At 42.8% G+C, this 22,032-nt stretch overlaps 1 pseudogene; it reads left to right on the plus strand.

The window, feature by feature from the left end:
- The first annotated feature begins 855 nt into the window (after positions 1-855).
- On the plus strand, positions 856-21,765 carry LOC127094306 (topless-related protein 4-like; annotated as a pseudogene).
- Positions 21,766-22,032: the final 267 nt, after the last annotated feature.

Raw genomic sequence — 22,032 nt, forward strand, 5'->3', positions numbered from 1 at the left:
GTCATCGGGATCCGGTCCTTCCTCGACAAGAGGCTCCTCACAATCTTTCATCTTTAAGTACATGATATCTTCATCAGGGAATTCAAACATCATCGGCTGATAGTCATCAATTGGTTGCTCGGCAAGGTAATCAGACAGAATACTACCCTTGATGGCCTTTTACGACGTGTATTGGATATCATACTCTGTCAAAATCATTTGCCAACGAGCCACTCGTCCGGTAAGAGTCGGCTTTTCAAAGATATACATTACTGGGTCCATTTTAGAAATCAACAAGGTAGTATGGTTCAACATATACTGTCTTAGTCGGCGAGCAGCCCATGCCAAAGCGCAGCAAGTTTTCTCGAGCAGCGAATATCTTGTTTCACAATCGGTAAACTTTTTGCTAAGGTAGTATATTGCATGCTCTTTTCGACCAGACTCGACATGCTGTCCCAATACACACCTGTCATACCCCGATTTTGGTCCTGAATTTTTTATGTTTTTATTTTTGTTTAGCATGCTTGGCCTAACCTTACTTTGGTTTTATATGAGGATTGGTCTTGGTCCAAAGTCATGGTGTTGTTCATGTGATTGTTAATACACATATGGTCTTGGTCATCCAAACAACCAACCTTCTTGTGTCACAAGCCAATTGCCAATCATGCCACTTGATTCGTAAATATCCCTTTCAAATCCTAATCTTATACCATCATTTCATGGCCCTGTTAACATATATTGCTTGACTTTTTTTAAAAAAAGTCAAGCATTCAAGTTTTAAATAAACCAATGGTAAAACCAAATTTCAAATCATTTTTCAAACCATTTCAATCCATTTCATGTCATTTTAAACCATTACATTTGATTCTACACAAAGAAAATATTTAGTTTATCTTCTCAACTGCAACTGATGGAAAAATAAAGGCATGGCTGTATGATAACGTGGGCTCCAGGGTTGACTATGACGCCCCTGGCCATTCATCTACCACAATGTCATATAGCGCTGATGGAACTAGATTGTTTTCGTGTGGCTCAAATAAAGAAGGGGAGTCATTTCTAGTTGAATGGAATGAAAGTGAAGGAGTTGTGAAGCGTACATACCATGGTCTTGGGAAGAGATCTGTAGGTGTTGTGCAATTTGATACCACTAAGAATAGGTTCTTAGCTGCTGGTGACGAGTTTATGGTCAAATTCTGGGACATGGATAATACTAGCTTGTTGACAAGTATTGATGCAGATGGTGGATTACCGGCTTCTCCATGTATTAGATTTAACAAGGATGGAATACTATTGGCCATTTCTGCAAGTGATAACGGAGTTAAAATTTTAGCAAATGCAGAAGGTATTAGACTGCTCCGGACTGTGGAGAATCGTTCATTTGATGCGTCCAGAGTTGCTTCTACAGCTGCTGTGAAGGCACCTACTATTAGAACTTTTCCTTCTAGCAATGTTGCTGTTGGAACAAGCCTTGCTGATAGAATTCCTCCACCAGCAGCCATGGTTGGACTTAATAATGATTCTCGAAGTTTAGTTGATGTCAAACCCAGAATTGTTGATGAAGCTGTGGAAAAATCTAGGATATGGAAGTTAACAGAGATTAACGAACCATCACAATGTCGCTCCTTGAAGCTTCCTGATGGTTTACCATCAATGAGGGTTTCTAGGTTAATTTATACAAACCAAGGGGTTGCGATTTTAGCTTTGGCAGCAAATGCCGTTCACAAGCTTTGGAAATGGCAGAAAAATGACCGTAACACTTCAGGCAAGGCCACTGCAAGTCTTCAACCACAACTATGGCAGCCATCTAGTGGAATATTGATGACTAACGAGATAGGTGAATCTAACCCCGAGGATTCTGTGTCATGTTTTGCACTGTCCAAGAATGACTCTTATGTTATGTCTGCTTCTGGAGGAAAAATTTCCCTGTTCAATATGATGACATTCAAGACAATGACAACTTTCATGCCGCCACCACCAGCTGCTACATTTCTTGCATTCCATCCTCAAGATAATAATATTATTGCTATTGGCATGGATGATTCTTCCATACAAATTTACAATGTTCGAGTGGATGAGGTCAAAACCAAATTAAACGGTCATCAGAAGAGAATCACCGGTCTTGCTTTTTCTCATGTTCTAAATGTTCTTGTATCATCAGGAGCTGACTCCCAGTTGTGTGTATGGAGCACGGATGGATGGGAAAAGCAAACAAATAAATTCCTACAAATGCCAAATGGACGAGCACCGGCACCTCTTGCAGACACTCGCGTTCAATTTCATTTAGACCAGACACATTTACTGGCTGTTCATGAAAATCAAATAGCAATATACGAGGGCCCCAAAATTGGAATGCTTAAAGCAGTGGGTGCCTCGGGAAGCTAGTGGTGCAATCACACATGCTACATATTCATGTGATAGTCAATCAATATATGTAAGCTTTGAAGATGGAGGTATTGGTGTTCTTACTGCCTCAACGCTCAGATTAAGATGCAGAATAAATCAAACTGCTTATCTCCATCCCAATCCAAGTCTGAGAGTATATCCTCTTGTAATTGCCACACCATCCCTAGATTTAAGGATACAACACCAATTCTCCAAAAATTCTCCTACCACTATGAGATGTTCTCGTTGCAAAGCCGTTAGATACTGTTACATGTCTCCAGACTTCTCTAGTTGTTATTCATCTACACAAGCGTGCTTTCTTGTAGTTCGGGTAAGTGTCAAATTAGTCACTGGAGGCAAGGTCACAAGGACGAATGTTGTCCTTTGATTACCACCACCAGAGAGGTCAACTGTGGAAATATTGCCTGCAGAGCGTCGGTAGCAGAAACACAGTTTGGTCTTCATGAAATCAAAGAAAAACATGTTGAATCTTACAATGCTGCAAGAAAATCATTTGGTGATAACTGCCATGCCACATTTACGAAACCTGTCTGTAATAATACTGCTGATGATACGTGCATAGCTTCAACTGACAGTGATGAAAATGAAACTGTGTTGCCCCCCTCATCACGCTTGGAATCGAAAAGTCCTGTCAATATTGAAGTTAGGAATTCTAGTTCAAGTAAAAGAAGCAAGAAAAAGTCTAGTAACACTTCTGATGAGGTTGGATTTAAATCAAAAGTTCCAAAAACTAAATCTGATACATCTCATGATTTGTCGTCAAATTTGACTGACCATGAACACAGAAGAAAGTTGCATCAGTTGAAAAATCAATAGCAGGGTTGGAGCAATTTCGTTCTGGTATACAGCATCCACAACCTCAAGGTTACAAGAGAATCTTCACTGCGGTAAAAAGAAAAAAAAAACACAAAGTAATTAGCCAAAGCAGTAAAAATTCAAGAAATATCCCAAATTAGCATGAAGTCAAAACAGAGCAAGAAAGTATGAAGGTTCAGATTACCATTTTCGAACCTAGCATCAAAGAGGTCAATCCAATTTCTGAACATCCAAAGTGCTTTGCAGAGTTACTCTTCTGGAATACCAAAGACACCAATTGAAACCCTAATTTGAAAAGCATAAATAGAAAACGAATCAGTGGAGGGATGGAGAGAAATTAACGGCGAAAAAGTTTCAAAAAGGAAAAACCCTAATTCTTTGGAGGAGTCGCGCTACTGTTCACCAACGGAAAAGAGGTCGACGGCAAGGAGAAACAAAAACCATAGTGGTTCTTGGTGGTGAAGAGTGGAAGATCAAAAACCGGTTCAGACGGAACCTTACCTACATCCGTCGGTCAATCTCGCCGCAACCGGTTAGTTTCTTTTTCGAGTTTCTATTTCCATCTCCGCTTCCTTGATGCTTCCATTTGTGTGGTTATGGCTGTTAAATCTTTGTTCTTCAAAAATGAAAAGAAACATGATTTCTGTGTTAAGTTGAACTTGTCTGTTGTTAATGCTTCTGGTTTGTTAACTTGTTTTTCTTTTAACCAATACAACGCAAGTTTTGAACATATGTATTAATGAATACAAATTAATATCAACAACTCAGTTTGGTTGAGTTGGTAGGGGTGTCGTTTGGCAAGCCCTAGGGTACGGGTTCGATACCCCATTTCTTACATTCTGTTTTCTTTTTTTTTTTTTTACTCCTTTTTATTTTATTTTATTATTCTCATTTTCTAGACACTTGTTGATTTTAAATGTTTGTCTTTGTCTTTGATTTTAATGTTAAACATTGATTTTTTTTTAATTTATGGATTTGACATCTTTCTTGTTATTTATCCATGATTATTTTTTATCGATATAGTGATAGTATTTCGCCGCGTTTCGATTAATCGCATATGACATTTCGATTATTGTCAACATGCGCAAACCGGCTTTGAGCATATTATTTAGGTTTTGTATGTCCCTCAATTTCCATCCGTGCAAATCCCGATTTTATCTTTTTCTGATTTAATTTTTAAGTGTGTTGTAAATATAACTTGTTGTGTTATTTTCTGCACATGGCTTACTCTTGGGCCTTCCTACAATGAGACAGTTCCTTTGCACTTACACTCATACATTGCATTATTTATTGTTTGGACCCGATTTAATTATTCCAATACTTTGAATCCCCATTTGACAAAATGTACCCCACTCCCCCAATGTGTATATAATGTTGTATTGTTTTATTTCTCTATTTGTTTTAGACACTAACCAAAGAGTAAAATACACAATTTCTGAAAAAATACAAAAATATGACTCGATCCAACGTCGAGTATTTTCTCAATAAACAAATCAATTCATTTCGCCCTCCTATTCTATTCCTTTTCTTTCAAACTTTCATCAAATGCTTGATTCAACGTCAAGCCATTTTCTCTAATAAAAACTCAAAAAATATTAATTCATAAGTCAAGACTTTTTCAATAAAGATGGAAGTGGAACGTGGTGTATACCACGCACTCCTGAGACTAGGATTCGAGATGTATATCTCGCCAATCCTAGCTCTCGCCATCATCCAATTTACCCACTTTGCTCTATCAAACACTCATTCAAATCTTTCTCAAACGTCCATCAATACTTGATCTAGGTCAAGTCATTTTCACAACAAAAACTCAAAATACCTAATTCTTATTTAACACTTTTTCAATAAAGTTGGAAATGGAACATGGTGTATACCATGCACTCCTGAGGTTAAGATTCGAGACGTATGCCTCGCCAATCTTAACTCTCGCCATCGCCTAAAATTGTCAATGCGGTTTCTCCAAACCCTTTCTCAATCAAACCTAAAAAATACTTAATCTCTATTAAACACTTTTGCAAATAAAGATGGAAATGGAACATGGTGTATACCATGCACTCCTGAGGCTAGGATTCGAGATGTATATCTCGCCAATCCTAGTTCTCGCCATCACTCAAAGCACATCCAACCAATCAAACTCTTTTTTCTCACCGTCGTGCGACCAATCAAAAACCTTTTAAAATGAAAGATATATTGTCTTAAGAGATACAAAACAATGTTTCGGCCACGATTGTTGAGTAGAGATAAATGATGCTTTTCCGAATGTAGATTTGTAAATCCTAACACTTAAGTACATATTGCATGACAACTCTAGGGCAGAACTTCCCCATTTCTTTTAGACCTTTCGTGCGTCTCCGATCCTGTGGCATGTCAATCCGTCCTATTGCAACGAGGTAACTGCCTAAGACTCGATTCAGCGAGCTGCGACACCTACTGCTAGGACGTGAACACATTGCCCACTCTCCTTTGACACAACTGGTGTCCTCCTTTGGAAGTCCATGTTCAGATGGCAAGCCCTATGTAGCCGAACTACGGCAACTCTGATTCTCATGTTCAGATGAGATACGTAGGCACAAGATGCGATGTCTTGCCGAGTTTGACTAACGACTAACAACTAATCCTTGTTTGCTTTCTCCCTCGTTGCGATCCTATCTCTCGCCCTCGTTGCGATCGAGACTATCCTTTCTCTCGCCCTCGTTGCGATCGAGACTATCCTTTCTCTCGCCCTCGTTGCGATCAAGACCTTCCTTTTCTCTTGCCCTAGTTGCAATCGAGACCTTTGTTCCCGTAGTTAGCTGAACTACGTTTTGCTCTGATTCTCATTCCCGATGAGATACGTAGGCATAAGACGCGACGTCTTAGCGAGCACACTCCTCTTTAACCCATAGGTAGCCGAGCTACGAAGACTCTAATTCTCATATTCAGATGAGATACGTATGCAATAGATGCGATATCTGTGCGAGTCATTTTTCTCTTGACCCTTTTAGTAAATAGTACATTAGATAAACACACACCCTTTAGACAAGAACAACAAGAATGGATCCCGTAGAGTACTACGGATGCGTAGGGGTGCTAATACCTTCCCTTCGCATAATCGACTCCCGAACCCAAGATTTGGTTGCGAGACCTTGTCTTTTCCTTTCCTCTCTTCAGGTTTACTTCGAGCGTTTCCTTTCCCTCCTTTGGGATAAATAACGCACGGTGGCGACTCTTCTGTCATTCCTTCTTCGCCGGTTGTTTTTTTCGCGCTCTATATTTTTCAGGATGCGACAGCTGGCGACTCCACTGGGGACCCGGTTTCCCTAAGCGAGTCCCTCCTAGCTTTTGTAGGTTTCTTGTTTGTTGGGTGTTTATTCTTTTGTACAGTTATTTATTTTCAGCATTTACCTGCTTTACCTTATTGCATTCATGTACATATGTTTGTTGTATTTGTGAGTTCTGTGGGTTGTTTGTTTGTTGGGTTGGGACTGTTCTATGAGAGACAAGCCCACTACCCAGGCTTGAGTGTACACATAGGTGTTAGAGTGGATAGTCATGAGGCTTGTGTCGTATGTTGCTACGTTAAGTCGTTCATGAGACCCACATTCCAGACGAGGTTTTTGTTGGATATATTTTGTCCTATGGGTGTTCCATAACGACATATATTCCTTTAGAAATCGTCGACTCTGGTGACCATTTCCCGAGAACTCAGTCGAGGCCTCTCCTCCGAGATGTGATTATGTTAGCTCTGGTGGGTGCATTCTCGCTGCTCAATCCGAGGACCCCGAGACTGGGAACTTGCTTTAGGATGTCCTGTTGAGGGGAGTCAGTGGAGGTCTTTTATCCCGTAATAATGCCAAACCTTCAGTGGTAAACGTATTATTCTCGACTGAAGGGCTGAAGCTGACAAACTTTTGTTCTTAGAACCTACCAGTGAGGGGTGGGCTAAATTCAGGTAACCTTAACCTCCAACCAACCCGGTTTTCTGGAGCAGAGTTTTGGTCTTGTATTACATTCCTCAGTGGGTTTCTTTTCAGACAGTGCAACCCGACAGATGTTCAAGCAGATACAGCAGTCCTGATTTCCATGACACTGCATTGCATCACATCATTCTGCATTCATATCATTTAACACATGTTTATCCATTTCTAGGGGGTTTACATCTTCTTCTTGATTCCGGTCGGGGTTTTTCTGGTTCTCTTAAGATGGATATTGGCAGAAAAAGACATGTCGCCTACAAGTTTCCGGTGGTCTGTCTGGAGCCTATTCAACAACTGATGAAGTTAATGGATCACGATTCTCTAGAAGGATTCCGGAAGGATTACGGTTTGATTCTAAGCTTCGTCACGGTTCTCTCCAAAGATCAACACGATGCTCTCTTTACACTGCTGCAGTTCTATGACCCTCCATTGAGGTGTTTCACATTCCCAGATTATATTTTGGTCCCTACTTTGGAGGAGATTGCCAGTTTTCTCAGAATTCCTATCAAGTCACAGTTGTTGTTCTATAGTTCTGAGTTTCTGCCCGATCTCAGCATGGTTGCTTCGGCCACATATTTGGGGAAATCAGTCTTGAAGGCTAATATGTGTCAGAAGGGAGGAGTCAGTGGTTTTCATTTGAGTTTCTTGCTGGGAAAAGCAAAGAAGAAACTTGAAGATGGTGACCAGAGGGGTTTCAATGTTGTGTTGGCTCTTTGTGTGTATGGGGTTGTCCTGTTCCCTAATGTTGCAAAATTTGTGGACATAGACGACGTACGCCTCTTCGTATTGGGAAATCCGGTGCCGACCTTGTTGGGAGATTTCTTTCATTCAGTGCATCACAGGAATGAGAATAGAAGGGGAGGATTGGTGAATTGTTATGCACCCTTGTTTCATAAGTGGTTCAGTTCTCACCTACCCAAGTCAGGAGCGTTCGTTGATGTCGAGGAATCGTTGAGTTGGTCGAAGAGATTGATGGGGTTGAGAGCTGAAGATATTTCTTGGTGGTTTGACCGGAGCTTGCTTCGGGCGGATATTATTCACAGTTGTGGGAACTTCCCAAATGTACCGTTGGTAGGAAGAAGAGGAGGAATCAACTATAATCCTTCTCTAGCAGTCAGACAGTTTGGATATGCTTTAACAACTCCGCCCTTGGAAAAGGATGTGGAAGAATCTCTGTTTTTCCATTCTTCGCCTGATTTGACTGTACCCCGTAAGGCAGTTGAGGCCTGGCTCAAGGTGATCAAGAGAGGAAGAACTGTGCTTGGAAAAGGAGATTGTAGAACTTACCCTCAGTATGGAGAGTGGCTTCAAGGAAGAGTCGAAGAGTTGGGTCTGCCGTTTCCTATAGAAGAACCTTTGTATCCACCTACTCCTGCGCAGTTAACAATGGTGAGCCGAGAGGAGTATGACAAATTGAAGAAAGCCATGGAGGAGCTTCAAACTGAAAACTCGGAGTTAAGTGTGAAGTTGCAAGACTATATGCATCAATTCCATGAGGCAGAATATCAGAAGGGGGAAGCCGTCAGATTGCAAGGGGAAGCAGAAGGGAAATTAGCTGTGGAGGTGGACTTCTTCAGGAAGACAGACAAGGCCTTGGGATCATCCAGTTCTGAGTTGAAGCGAGTCAAGCAACAATTAATGGATGCTCATGGTAAATTGGCAGGGTGGCAAGAGCAATGGGATGCATTTTCAACTTCTCGGAAGGAAAAGGAGGAGGAGATGGTGACCGAACTGACTGGTCAGATGGAGAAATTGAAGACTTTGCTGAAGGAGAAGAACAATGAGCTTCTGTGCGCCCGTTCTACCAATGGTTACATCACCGATCAACTCAATGAGGCTCGAGGACAGATTGAAGAACTTAAGGTGTTGGCAGGTTTGAAGAAATCCAGACTTGAAGAGGTATTCGGAGAAGATGACGGGAATTACTACAGAGAGCACATCAACGAGTTGGATGGAGTTATTCACCAAAGGAATCTGCTTATCCGGCGTTTGATAGAATTCCCAGATCATCCTGACACGATAGCATTGCTGGCTGAAGTGAGGAGCAGTCCTCATGGTTTGTACACATGAGGCTGAATCCTGATTATTGCTCCTCCCTTTACTTATTGCTTTGTTGTTGTGTAGTGATGATCCACAGGCTTGTTGTGGAGATCCTATTTTGATGTATTTTCGGCTAAGGCCCCTTTCCTTGAACTTGTTTGTATGGTGGTTTCCCTTTATTGCATATTGATCTCGGAAGTTTATCCATGACTCGGTCTTCTTGCACTATTCACCTGATGTGAGACTGGAATCAAGGGGGTAAAATACCTTTTGGATTTGATAAACATGTCATTGCATTTACATATTCATGTTCATATCTTGCATAACAGGTACCGCTGCGGTGTTCTCATATTATTTGGTGTTCCACTAGCAGGATAGCTGATTCAGGAATTCACCGGTACGGTACCCGCAGAAACCAGCAGAAAGCAATGGAAAGTCTACAAGCAGAACTTGCTGAGATGAGGGTCCGCATGAACCAGTTCATGGACGTGGTTCAGGGAGTAGCGCAAGGACAGCAAGAGATTAGACAAATGATACAAAGGAATCCCGCAACTACTCAACCAGAGGTCGTGACTGATCCTCCAATTGCAGAGGTTAATGGACCGGGGCCTGTCCCGATCCCACATAACAACCACGATCAACAACCCATTCACGATGATCAAGATGATCAGTTCTTGCTGCCAGAAGACTTTGGTTTGGGCCATGGTATGGATCCCATGTTCAGGAGATTAGAGGAGAGGCTTAAGGCGGTAGAAGGACAAAACCCCCTGGGGGTAGATGTTTCTGACTTGGGATTGGTCCCAGGCGTGAGGGTCCCACCGAAGTTCAAAGTCCCAATCTTTGACAAGTACAATGGTAGCTCTTGCCCGAAGACCCATGTGCAAGCCTACTTCCGAAAGATGGTTGCATACTCTGATGACGAGAAGCTACTTATGTACTTCTTCCAGGACAGCCTAGCTGGGGCATCCCTGGAATGGTACATGAGGTTGGATAGAGCCCACATCCGTTGCTGGAGGGATTTGGCGGAAGCTTTTGTGAAGCAATACCAGTATAATGCAGACATGGCCCCGGACAGAACTCAACTCCAGAACCTGTCTCTTAAAAGCAATGAGTGCTTCAGGGAATACGCTCAACGCTGGAGGGAGACAGCTTCCCGTGTTCAACCTCCCATGTTGGAAAAGGAAATGGCCAACATGTTCATGAATACGTTGCCTGGACCTTACCTGGAGCGTCTGGTGGGTTGCAATGCCTCCAACTTTGCTGATGTGGTCTCTACCGGAGAGAGGGTAGAAAATTACCTGAAGACCTACAAGAGCCACAATGGAGGTGGATCCTCATCAGGAGTAAAGAAGCCGTTTATGGGAGGACAAAAGCAGAGGGAAGGGGGTGTGAATTCTGTGTCTTCATATCAAAACAGGAGGAATAATTTTCAAAACTATCATCAGCGACCGTATGTTGCGGCTGTGACCATCCCGGCTGCAGCACCACTACAACAACAACAACCACAACGTCAGCAAACTCAGTATCAACAACAATAACAACCAGGTAACAGACCCGCCTATCAACAGAGGCAGAGGATGATGGACCGGCGTTTCGACACTCTTCCAATGTCGTGCGCTCAACTGCTTGCTAGTCTTCAACAGCTGCAACTTGTGCAGTTACACACTCTGGCTCCTCCGGTTGGTAGACTTCTGGTGGGTTACGATGCCAATGCTAGGTGTAGTTTCCACTCTGGGGCACCTGGCCACAACATTGAGAACTGCAAAGCTTTTAAGCACGTAGTTCAGGACCTCATAGATTCAAAGGCTATCAGCCTTGCACCGGCTCCTAATGTCGTCAACAATCCCATGCCACAGCATGGTGGTGCAAACGTGAATATGCTGGAAGAGGAAGCCAAGTCCGTTAAGGATGTGTTGAAGTTGAAGACTCCGTTGTTGGAAATTAAGGAATGCTTGCTGAAGGCTGATGTTTTCCTCGGTTGTGGGAAAGGTTGTTTGGATTGCGCTATACAGGGGTAGTTGAAGAGGTGTTTGAAGATGCTGTTGAAGAATTCACAGATGTTGTTCCTGCTGATTGTGTATTTCCCATTGATGTATTTAATTTTTCAAATGTTGTTGCTGATATACCAAACAATGTGTCTGATTTTGATGTAACTGAACTTGATTCCGGTGTTCCGGATGTTTTTTTTTCAATGAATGAGATTCCTGAGTATGACTATGATGTCGCTACTATCACCATCTTTTACCCGACTAATCAGATCAGTGTGCCAGAAGCGCAACCAGTGCCACCAGTGCGACCGGCCGCTATGACAATCACAACCCCTGGTCCTTTACCTTTCACAAGCGATAGGGCCATTCCTTGGCATTATGGGGGGAGTGTATACACACACGATCATGGGGTGGAACAACCTTTGAAGGTAGAAGAGGGTCAAAATTCTGAACTCGAAGTTGAAGGTCCCGCAGTGGACAATGTTGGTGGAATCGGGCGATTCACCAGGAGTGGCAGACTATTCTCGCCACCCGTTACCCAAAATAATAGTGTTGATGCCGCGGCTAAGGCCAAAGGCAAACAAGTTGTGAATGAGGGTACCTCTGCACCCCAGGCTGGCTTTGAGCCCACTTTTGCGAAGGATGTGGACGAGTTTCTGAGAATCATAAAGAAAAGCGATTACAAGGTAGTCGATCAGTTGATTCAGACGCCGTCTAAGATATCCATTCTCTCACTCTTATTGTGTTCAGAGGCACACAGGGAGGCACTTCTGAAGGTCCTTAATGCTGCATATGTGCCTCAGGAGATCTCAGTAAACCAACTAGAAGGGATCATTGCAAATGTTCATGCAAGCAAAGGGTTGGGTTTTACTGATTCTGACTTAACACCAGCTGGACGCAACCATAACAAAGCTTTGCATATCTCAATGGAATGCAAAGACACTGTGTTATCACATGTTCTGGTGGATACAGGTTCCTCTCTCAATGTGCTACCCAAGAGAGCCCTGTCAAGGTTAGAAGTAGAAGGTTTGATCTTGAAACCTTCCGATCTCATGGTGAGAGCCTTCGATGGTTCTAAGAGGTCGGTGTTTGGAGAGGTAGAATTGCCAATTCAGATTAGATCACAAACCTTCAACACCGTATTCTATGTGATGGATATCAGTCCCTCGTACAGTTGCCTTCTGGGTCGTCCTTGGATCCACAATGCTGGGGCAGTCTCCTCAACACTGCATCAGAAGATCAAGTTCCCAGTCAATGGAAGAATTGTCACCGTCTGTGGTGAGGAGGACATACTGGTAAGTAACATGTCTACCTTCAAGTATGTAGAGGTAGAAGGTGAAATTCATGAGACTCTCAGTCAGGCCTTTGAGTCAGTTCAGATCAAGGATGCAACTCCGGTGGAAGGGGCTAAAGCAGGAGCCCCTATCTCATCTTTCAAGCAGGCGCAAGCCTTGGTGGATTCAGGTGTTGCTCCTGGTTAGGGGCGTCTGTTGGAGTTACCAATGAAAGACGACAAGTTCGGGATTGGGTATCAACCAGCGCTGACTTCTACAACTTCAGCATTTCAGACTCGTCAGGGGCCGATTACTTTCTCCAGTGTTGGCGTCATCCAATATGGCCAGATCTCTGCGATCAACGATGAAAATGGAGATAGTGATTGCGACATCGACAACTGGGTGCGTCCGAGGATCCCTGGTGAAGTCATCAACGATTGGTCTTCCGAGGAAATTGTCCAAGTCACTCTTCTAGAGGAGTAATTTTTCTTTATTTATTCATGCATGTCCAAATCTTACGTTCCGCCCAGGGCGTAATGACTCAATGTAGGGCTCATCTATGTGAATACCTGCATTGTTTATCATAAATGAAGGACGTCTTTTGCATTCAAATATTTTGTTCACTGTCTTTCTATTTTTTGCAGTTTTCAAAATTTCAAGAGAATATAAATATTTGGCAATGTTTTGTTTAGTTTTCACTCACTGTCCACACTCATAAGCACATACCATCACTCATGCAGATGCACACCACCGGATCCTATTGATAACAGTTCTGCTATGGCTCGCTTCGACTTCGAAAATCCAATCTTCCAAGCTGAAGAAGAGGGTGATGAAGACTGTGAACTCCCTAAAGAACTTGCCAGGCTGTTAAAACAGGAGGAAAGGGTCATTCAACCGCATCAAGAGTCTACTGAAGTGATTAATCTTGGCACCGAGGACGTCAAGAAAGAAATCAAGATAGGGGCTGCTTTGGAAGATGATGTGAAGAAGGGGTTGATTGAACGGTTGCAAGAGTATGTTGACGTCTTCGCTTGGTCTTATCAGGATATGCCAGGGCTTTACACAGACATTGTGGTACACCGTTTACCTCTCAAAGAGGGTTGTCCTCCGGTCAAGCAGAAGCTCAGAAGAACAAGACCAGAGATGGCTGTCAAGATAAAAGAAGAAGTGCAGAAACAGTTGGATGCAGGGTTCCTAGCGGTTACCAATTATCCGCCATGGGTCGCAAATATTGTTCCAGTACCTAAGAAGGATGGAAAGGTACGGATGTGTGTCGACTACCGGGATCTGAACAGAGCCAGTCCTAAAGATGATTTCCCATTACCTCACATCGACGTTTTGGTGGATAACACAGCTTAGTTCTCGGTATTCTCCTTCATGGATGGCTTTTCTGGCTATAACCAAATCAAGATGGCACCAGAAGACATGGAGAAGACAACTTTCATAACCCCATGGGGCACCTTCTGCTACAAGGTGATGCCGTTTGGTCTGAAAAACGCTGGGGCAACATATCAACGAGCTATGGTGACTCTATTCCATGATATGATTCATCATGAAATCGAGGTTTATGTGGATGATATGATTGCCAAATCTCAGACAGAAGAAGAACATCTGGTAAATCTGCAGAAGCTGTTTGAGCAGTTAAGGAAATTTAAGCTGAGGCTTAATCCGAACAAGTGCACTTTCGGGGTGAGATCTGGAAAATTGTTGGGTTTTATTGTTAGCGGAAAACGGATTGAGGTGGATCCTAACAAAGTGAAAGCAATACAGGAAATGCCTGAGCCAAGAACAGAGAAGCAAGTTCGTGGTTTCTTAGGGAGGTTGAACTACATTGCAAGGTTCATCTCTCACCTAACAGCCACGTGTGAGCCAATTTTCAAATTGTTGAGGAAAGATCAGGCTATCAGGTGGAACGACGATTGTCAAAGGGCTTTTGAAAAGATAAAAGAGTATTTGCAGAATCCTCCTATCCTTATGCCTCCAGTCTCAGGGAGACCGCTGATTATGTACTTGACAGTACTTGACAATTCTATGGGTTGTGTTCTCGGTCAACACGACGAGACAGGTAGGAAAGAACATGCCATCTACTACTTGAGTAAGAAGTTCACAGATTGCGAGTCGAGATACTCAATGCTTGAGAAGACATGTTGTGCACTTGCATGGGCTGCTAAGCGATTGAGACAATACATGCTGACTCACACAACCTTACTGATCTCCAAAATGGATCCAGTCAAGTACATATTCGAGAAGCCAGCTCTCACCGGAAGGGTTGCTCGTTGGCAAATGGTACTGACAGAGTATGATATCCAGTATACATCCCAGAAAGCCATCAAGGGGAGTATTCTGTCAGACTATCTTGCTCAACAACCGATTGAAGACTATGAGCCGATGAAGTTTGATTTTCCAGATGAAGACATCATATTCCTCAAGATGAAAGACTGTGAAGAGCCAGTTGTTGGGGAGGGACCTGATCCAGATGAAAAGTGGATTTTAACGTTTGATGGGGCCGTCAACGTCAAAGGAAGTGGAATTGGCGCTGTCATTACTACTCCGAAAGGTGCCCACATGCCTTTCACCGCTCGTCTGACTTTCGAGTGCACCAATAATGAAGCTGAGTACGAGGCCTGTATCTTAGGTATTGAGTAAGCCATTGATTTGAGAATCAAGACTCTGGACATCTTCGGAGATTCAGCTCTGGTGATCAATCAAGTGAATGGTGATTGGAATACTCTCCAGCCCACTCTGGTCCCCTACAGAGATTACACGAGAAGACTGTTGACTTTCTTCACAACAGTAAAGCTGTATCATATACCTCGTGATGAGAACCAGATGGCAGATGCTCTTGTTACTCTATCCTCCATGATCAAGGTGATTCGTTGGAACCATGCTCCCAGAATTGATGTGATGCGCCTTGACAGGGCCGCGTATGTGTTTGCTGCTGAACTGGTAGTTGATGACAAGCCCTGGTATCACGATATCAAGTGCTTTCTGAAGAATCAAGAGTACCCTGCAGGGGCATCCAACAATGACAGAAAAACTTTGAGAAGATTGGCAGGCAGTTTCTTCTTGAACAAAGACGATGTGCTGTATAAGAGGAACTTCGACATGGTTTTGCTCAGATGCGTGGACAAACACGAGGCGGACATGTTAATGCAGGAAGTTCATGAAGGTTCCTTCGGTACTCATGTCGGCGGACATGCAATGGCTAAGAAATTGTTAAGGGTGGGTTATTACTGGATGACCATGGAATCAGATTGTTTCAAGTATGCTCGGAAGTGTCATAAATGCCAGATTTATGCTGATAAGGTGCATGTACCGCCGAATCCTCTGAATGTGATGTCTTCGCCGTGGCCGTTTGCAATGTGGGGCATTGACATGATTGGAAAGATTGAGCCGACTGCTTCCAATGGGCATCGCTTCATCCTTGTTGCCATCGACTATTTCACCAAGTGGGTCGAAGCAGCGTCGTTTGCGAATGTCACCAGACATGTGGTTGCCCGTTTCATCAAGAAAGAAATCATCTGTCGCTATGGGATTCCCGAAAGAATCATTACTGATAATGGTTCCAATCTCAATAACAAAATGATGAGGGAGTTGTGCCAGAACTTCAACATTTAGCATCACAATTCTTCCCCCTATCGTCCTAAGATGAACGGTGCTGTTGAGGCAGCAAATAAGAACATAAAGAAGATTGTGCAGAAGATGGTCGTTACGTACAGAGATTGGCATGAGATGCTACCCTTCGCGTTGCATGGGTACCGCACTTCAGTACGTACGTCGACCGGGGCGACCCCTTACTCCCTGGTGTATGGTATGGAAGCAGTCCTACCTGTTGAAGTGGAGATTCCTTCTCTAAGAGTCCTGTTGGATGTCAAGTTAGATGAAGCTGAATGGATTCGGACAAGGTTCAATGAGTTGAGTCTTATCGAAGAGAAGCGAATGGCAGCCATTTGTCATGGGCAGTTGTACCAGAGTCGGATGAAGAGAGCCTTTGACCAGAAAGTGCGCCCTCGATGTTTCCAAGTCGGAGATTTGGTGTTGAAAAGAATCCTTCCTCCTCAGACGGATCACAGAGGCAAGTGGACTCCTAACTATGAGGGACCGTATATCGTCACCAAGGTTTTCGATGGTGGGGCCTTAATGCTCGCAACGATGGATGGCGAAGACTTCACTTCCCCTGTGTACTCAGACGCAGTTAAAAAATACTTCGCATAAAATAGACCCGCTGGACGGTAAAAAGAACAGTCCAGGCAAAAATGGGCATCCTGACGAACCAAGAAAATGAAAAGGTTCGGGCAAAAAAATTAAGGATTAAAAATGAAAAGATCGTACACCCGGTAAGTTGAAAACCTGAAAAGGCAACTTAGGCAAAAATGGGTATCCAGGTGGATTGAAAACCCGAAAAGGGCGATCCAGGCAAAAGTTAGGGATTAAGCGAATGACTGCGTCCTGAGTTAGTTCTGAATCTCATCTCATGTCAATGACTGGAAACTTTCAAAAGGAAGAAAACAATCTAATCACCTTTTCAGAAGGCTGATCATCTGGAAGATCTTGAAGACGGGCAAGTCATAGCAGAATTGGAACCCAATAGAAATCCATTTCACATTGCCATTAGATTAATTCTTGTTTTGCGATTACCTCTTTCCAGGGATTGCTTCCTGATGTAAATGCCTATTCAGAGGCCATTCAATCAATAAAATCATGTTACTCAGTATATCTCCGTTTTCATTTTCATTTTACTGTTTTGTTTGCAAAAATGACGTCCGAATTTTTGATAAACATTGCATCATGACACATAAGGGCTTTACAGGTACATGCTTAATAAACATTTAAAGTTGATGTGAATTTTAAGTGCTTTGGATCATCTATTCAGAACAGATACCCTCGGGGCATTTCCTAAGCATGTGTGTCAGACTATACACTCCCTAGCGGAGTTGACAGTACCAGACTGTATCTTCCCAGCAGAAGCAGCTGCTCCTCAGAGTTCGATGTCAGATCAAGGATTTCAATCCCAAATCGATGATCTCTTTCCTGGAAGCATAACCTCGGTATCGTATCGGTGTTTGCTCCCCCCTACTGAGTCATCTCTCGTAGATTATGGTTGCCAGAACCACTATCGCTTCCCCCAACAACAGGTTTGCAGCGCCGTTCTCTCCCCAGTCAGAGTCTCGGTATCTCGTCATTGCCAGAACACCGCGTGGCCGGTCATTTCCCCACATAGTTCATTATGCTGTGCATCTCCAACAATAGTGCCAGGGTCCGGAAGATTGTGATCATTTCCCCAACAGGATTCCTTGCTTCAGCTTGGCATTTTCCCCAGCATTTCGCATCCCTGCATGTAGAATCATATTGCATTGCATCCTCCCAAATCGTGTAGCATTTCCATTCTCATGGAGCATTACGCCATTGAAAAATTCAAACATACGCATGTAAGCATAAAACATTCTCGGTATCCCAAGTGATAAGCCAGAAGTTTGTTTCCAGTGCTCAGACTGAAGGTTGTTCATGACTTATTATCCCCAGCATGGGTCGTTGGCCCACGTGCCGCCTCAATTATTATTGTTCCCTATTTCTGCCGATGCTGACAGGCATGAAGTTCCCGGTATCCAGACCGAAGTGGCATTCAGGCCAGTTTCCGATATTCAGATCGAAGAAGTTTCCGACAATCAGGTCGAAGTACTTGTGGCATTCAGGCCAGTTTTTTCCGATTTTCAGATCGAAGAAGTTTCCGACATTCAGGTCGATGCAACTTGTGGCATTCAGGCCAGTTTCCGGTATCCAGACCGAAGTGACATTCAGGCCAGTTGTTTCCGATTTTCAGATCGAAGAAGTTTCCGACATTCAGGTCGATGCAACTTGTGGCATTCAGGCCAGTTTCCGGTATCCAGACCGAAGTGGCATTCAGGCCAGTTTCCGATTTTCAGATCGAAGAAGTTTCCGACATTCAGGTCGATGCAACTTGTGGCATTCAGGCCAGTTCCCGGTATCCAGACCGAAGTGGCATTCAGGCCAGTTTCCAATTTTCAGATCGAAGAAGTTTCCGACATTCAGGTCGATGCAACTTGTGGCATTCAGGCCAGTTCCCGGTATCCAGACCGAAGTGGCATTCAGGCCAGTTTCCGATATTCAAATCGAAGAAGTTTCCGAAATTCAGGTCGAAGTACTTGTGGCATTCAGGCCAGTTTTCCGATTTCCAGATCGAAGTGGTGTTCAGACCAGATTTCCGGTGATCAGACCAACATTGATACTCTCATATTTCGATGCTTAGTGTTCAGACTAATGTGTGGCGTTCAGGCCACGGGTATTCCTGTGTTACCATTTATTTTGGTATCCAGGTCAACTTTCTGTTTCGATACTCAGGCCGATTTTCACTGTACCAGACGGATTCTTCTTTTGAGATTGCTTCTTTGCCGATTCTGACAGGCATTGTTAATTATTTCATAGGGATTCAGGATCAAAATCCGGGTCTTCTTAGTATTTAACCATCTCCCACTATGATCATATGAAGAACGTCCTGCTTCATATTCTCTAGTTGAAGACGCTTAAATAGGGGCAACTGTCATACCCCGATTTTGGTCCTGAATTTTTTATGTTTTTATTTTTGTTTAGCATGCTTGGCCTAACCTTACTTTGGTTTTATATGAGGATTGGTCTTGGTCCAAAGTCATGGTGTTGTTCATGTGATTGTTAATACACATATGGTCTTGGTCATCCAAACAACCAACCTTCTTGTGTCACAAGCCAATTGCCAATCATGCCACTTGATTCGTAAATATCCCTTTCAAATCCTAATCTTATACCATCATTTCATGGCCCTGTTAACATATATTGCTTGACTTTTTTTTTAAAAAGTCAAGCATTCAAGTCATAAATAAACCAATGGTAAAACCAAATTTCAAATCATTTTTCAAACCATTTCAATCCATTTCATGTCATTTTAAACCATTACATTTGATTCTACACAAAGAAAATATTTAGTTTATCTTCTCAACTGCAACTGATGGAAAAATAAAGGCATGGCTGTATGATAACGTGGGCTCCAGGGTTGACTATGACGCCCCTGGCCATTCATCTACCACAATGTCATATAGCGCTGATGGAACCAGATTGTTTTCGTGTGGCTCAAATAAAGAAGGGGAGTCATTTCTAGTTGAATGGAATGAAAGTGAAGGAGCTGTGAAGCGTACATACCATGGTCTTAGGAAGAGATCTGTAGGTGTTGTGCAATTTGATACCACTAAGAATAGGTTCTTAGCTGCTGGTGATGAGTTTATGGTCAAATTCTGGGACATGGATAATACTAGCTTGTTGACAAGTATTGATGCAGATGGTGGATTACCGGCTTCTCCATGTATTAGATTTAACAAGGATGGAATACTATTGGCCATTTCTGCAAGTGATAACGGAGTTAAAATTTTATCAAATGCAGAAGGTATTAGACTGCTCCGGACTGTGGAGAATCGTTCATTTGATGCGTCCAGAGTTGCTTCTGCAGCTGCTGTGAAGGCACCTACTATTAGAACTTTTCCTTCTAGCAATGTTGCTGTTGGAACAAGCCTTGCTGATAGAATTCCTCCACTAGCAGCCATGGTTGGACTTAATAATGATTCTCGAAGTTTAGTTGATGTCAAACCCAGAATTGTTGATGAAGCTGTGGAAAAATCTAGGATATGGAAGTTAACAGAGATTAACGAACCATCACAATGCCGCTCCTTGAAGCTTCCTGATGGTTTACCATCAATGAGGGTTTCTAGGTTAATTTATACAAACCAAGGGGTTGCGATTTTAGCTTTGGCAGCAAATGCCGTTCACAAGCTTTGGAAATGGCAGAAAAATGACCGTAACACTTCAGGCAAGGCCACTGCAAGTCTTCAACCACAACTATGGCAGCCATCTAGTGGAATATTGATGACTAACGAGATAGGTGAATCTAACCCCGAGGATTCTGTGTCATGTTTTGCACTGTCCAAGAATGACTCTTATGTTATGTCTGCTTCTGGAGGAAAAATTTCCCTGTTCAATATGATGACATTCAAGACAATGACAACTTTCATGCCGCCACCACCAGCTGCTACATTTCTTGCATTCCATCCTCAAGATAATAATATTATTGCTATTGGCATGGATGATTCTTCCATACAAATTTACAATGTTCGAGTGGATGAGGTCAAAACCAAATTAAACGGTCATCAGAAGAGAATCACCGGTCTTGCTTTTTCTCATGTTCTAAATGTTCTTGTATCATCAGGAGCTGACTCCCAGTTGTGTGTATGGAGCACGGATGGATGGGAAAAGCAAACAAATAAATTCCTACAAATGCCAAATGGACGAGCACCGGCACCTCTTGCAGACACTCGCGTTCAATTTCATTTAGACCAGACACATTTACTGGCTGTTCATGAAAATCAAATAGCAATATACGAGGGCCCCAAAATTGGAATGCTTAAAGCAGTGGGTGCCTCGGGAAGCTAGTGGTGCAATCACACATGCTACATATTCATGTGATAGTCAATCAATATATGTAAGCTTTGAAGATGGAGGTATTGGTGTTCTTACTGCCTCAACGCTCAGATTAAGATGCAGAATAAATCAAACTGCTTATCTCCATCCCAATCCAAGTCTGAGAGTATATCCTCTTGTAATTGCCACACCATCCCTAGATTTAAGGATACAACACCAATTCTCCAAAAATTCTCCTACCACTATGAGATGTTCTCGTTGCAAAGCCGTTAGATACTGTTACATGTCTCCAGACTTCTCTAGTTGTTATTCATCTACACAAGCGTGCTTTCTTGTAGTTCAGGTAAGTGTCAAATTAGTCACTGGAGGCAAGGTCACAAGGACGAATGTTGTCCTTTGATTACCACCACCAGGGAGGTCAACGGTGGAAATATTGCCTGCAGAGCGTCGGTAGCAGAAACACAGTTTGGTCTTCATGAAATCAAAGAAAAACATGTTGAATCTTACAATGCTGCAAGAAAATCGTTTGGTGATAACTGCCATGCCACATTTACGAAACTTGTCTGTAATAATACTGCTGATGATACGTGCATAGCTTCAACTGACAGTGATGAAAATGAAACTGTGTTGCCCCCCTCATCACGCTTGGAATCGAAAAGTCCTGTCAATATTGAAGTTAGGAATTCTAGTTCAAGTAAAAGAAGCAAGAAAAAGTCTAGTAACACTTCTGATGAGGTTGGATTTAAATCAAAAGTTCCAAAAACTAAATCTGATACATCTCATGATTTGGCGTCAAATTTGAGTGGCCATGAACACAGAAGAAAGTTGCATCAGTTGAAAAATCAATAGCAGGGTTGGAGCAATTTCGTTCTGGTATACAGCATCCACAACCTCAAGGTTACAAGAGAATCTTCACTGCGGTAAAAAGAAAAAAAAACACAAAGTAATTAGCCAAAGCAGTAAAAATTCAAGAAATATCCCAAATTAGCATGAAGTCAAAACAGAGCAAGAAAGTACGAAGGTTCAGATTACCATTTTCGAACCTAGCATCAAAGAGGTCAATCCAATTTCTGAACATCCAAAGTGCTTTGCAGAGTTACTCTTCTGGAATACCAA

The sequence above is a fragment of the Lathyrus oleraceus genome, chromosome 1 (assembly GCF_024323335.1).
Source record: "Lathyrus oleraceus cultivar Zhongwan6 chromosome 1, CAAS_Psat_ZW6_1.0, whole genome shotgun sequence".
NCBI classification, from domain to species: Eukaryota; Viridiplantae; Streptophyta; class Magnoliopsida; order Fabales; family Fabaceae; genus Lathyrus; species Lathyrus oleraceus.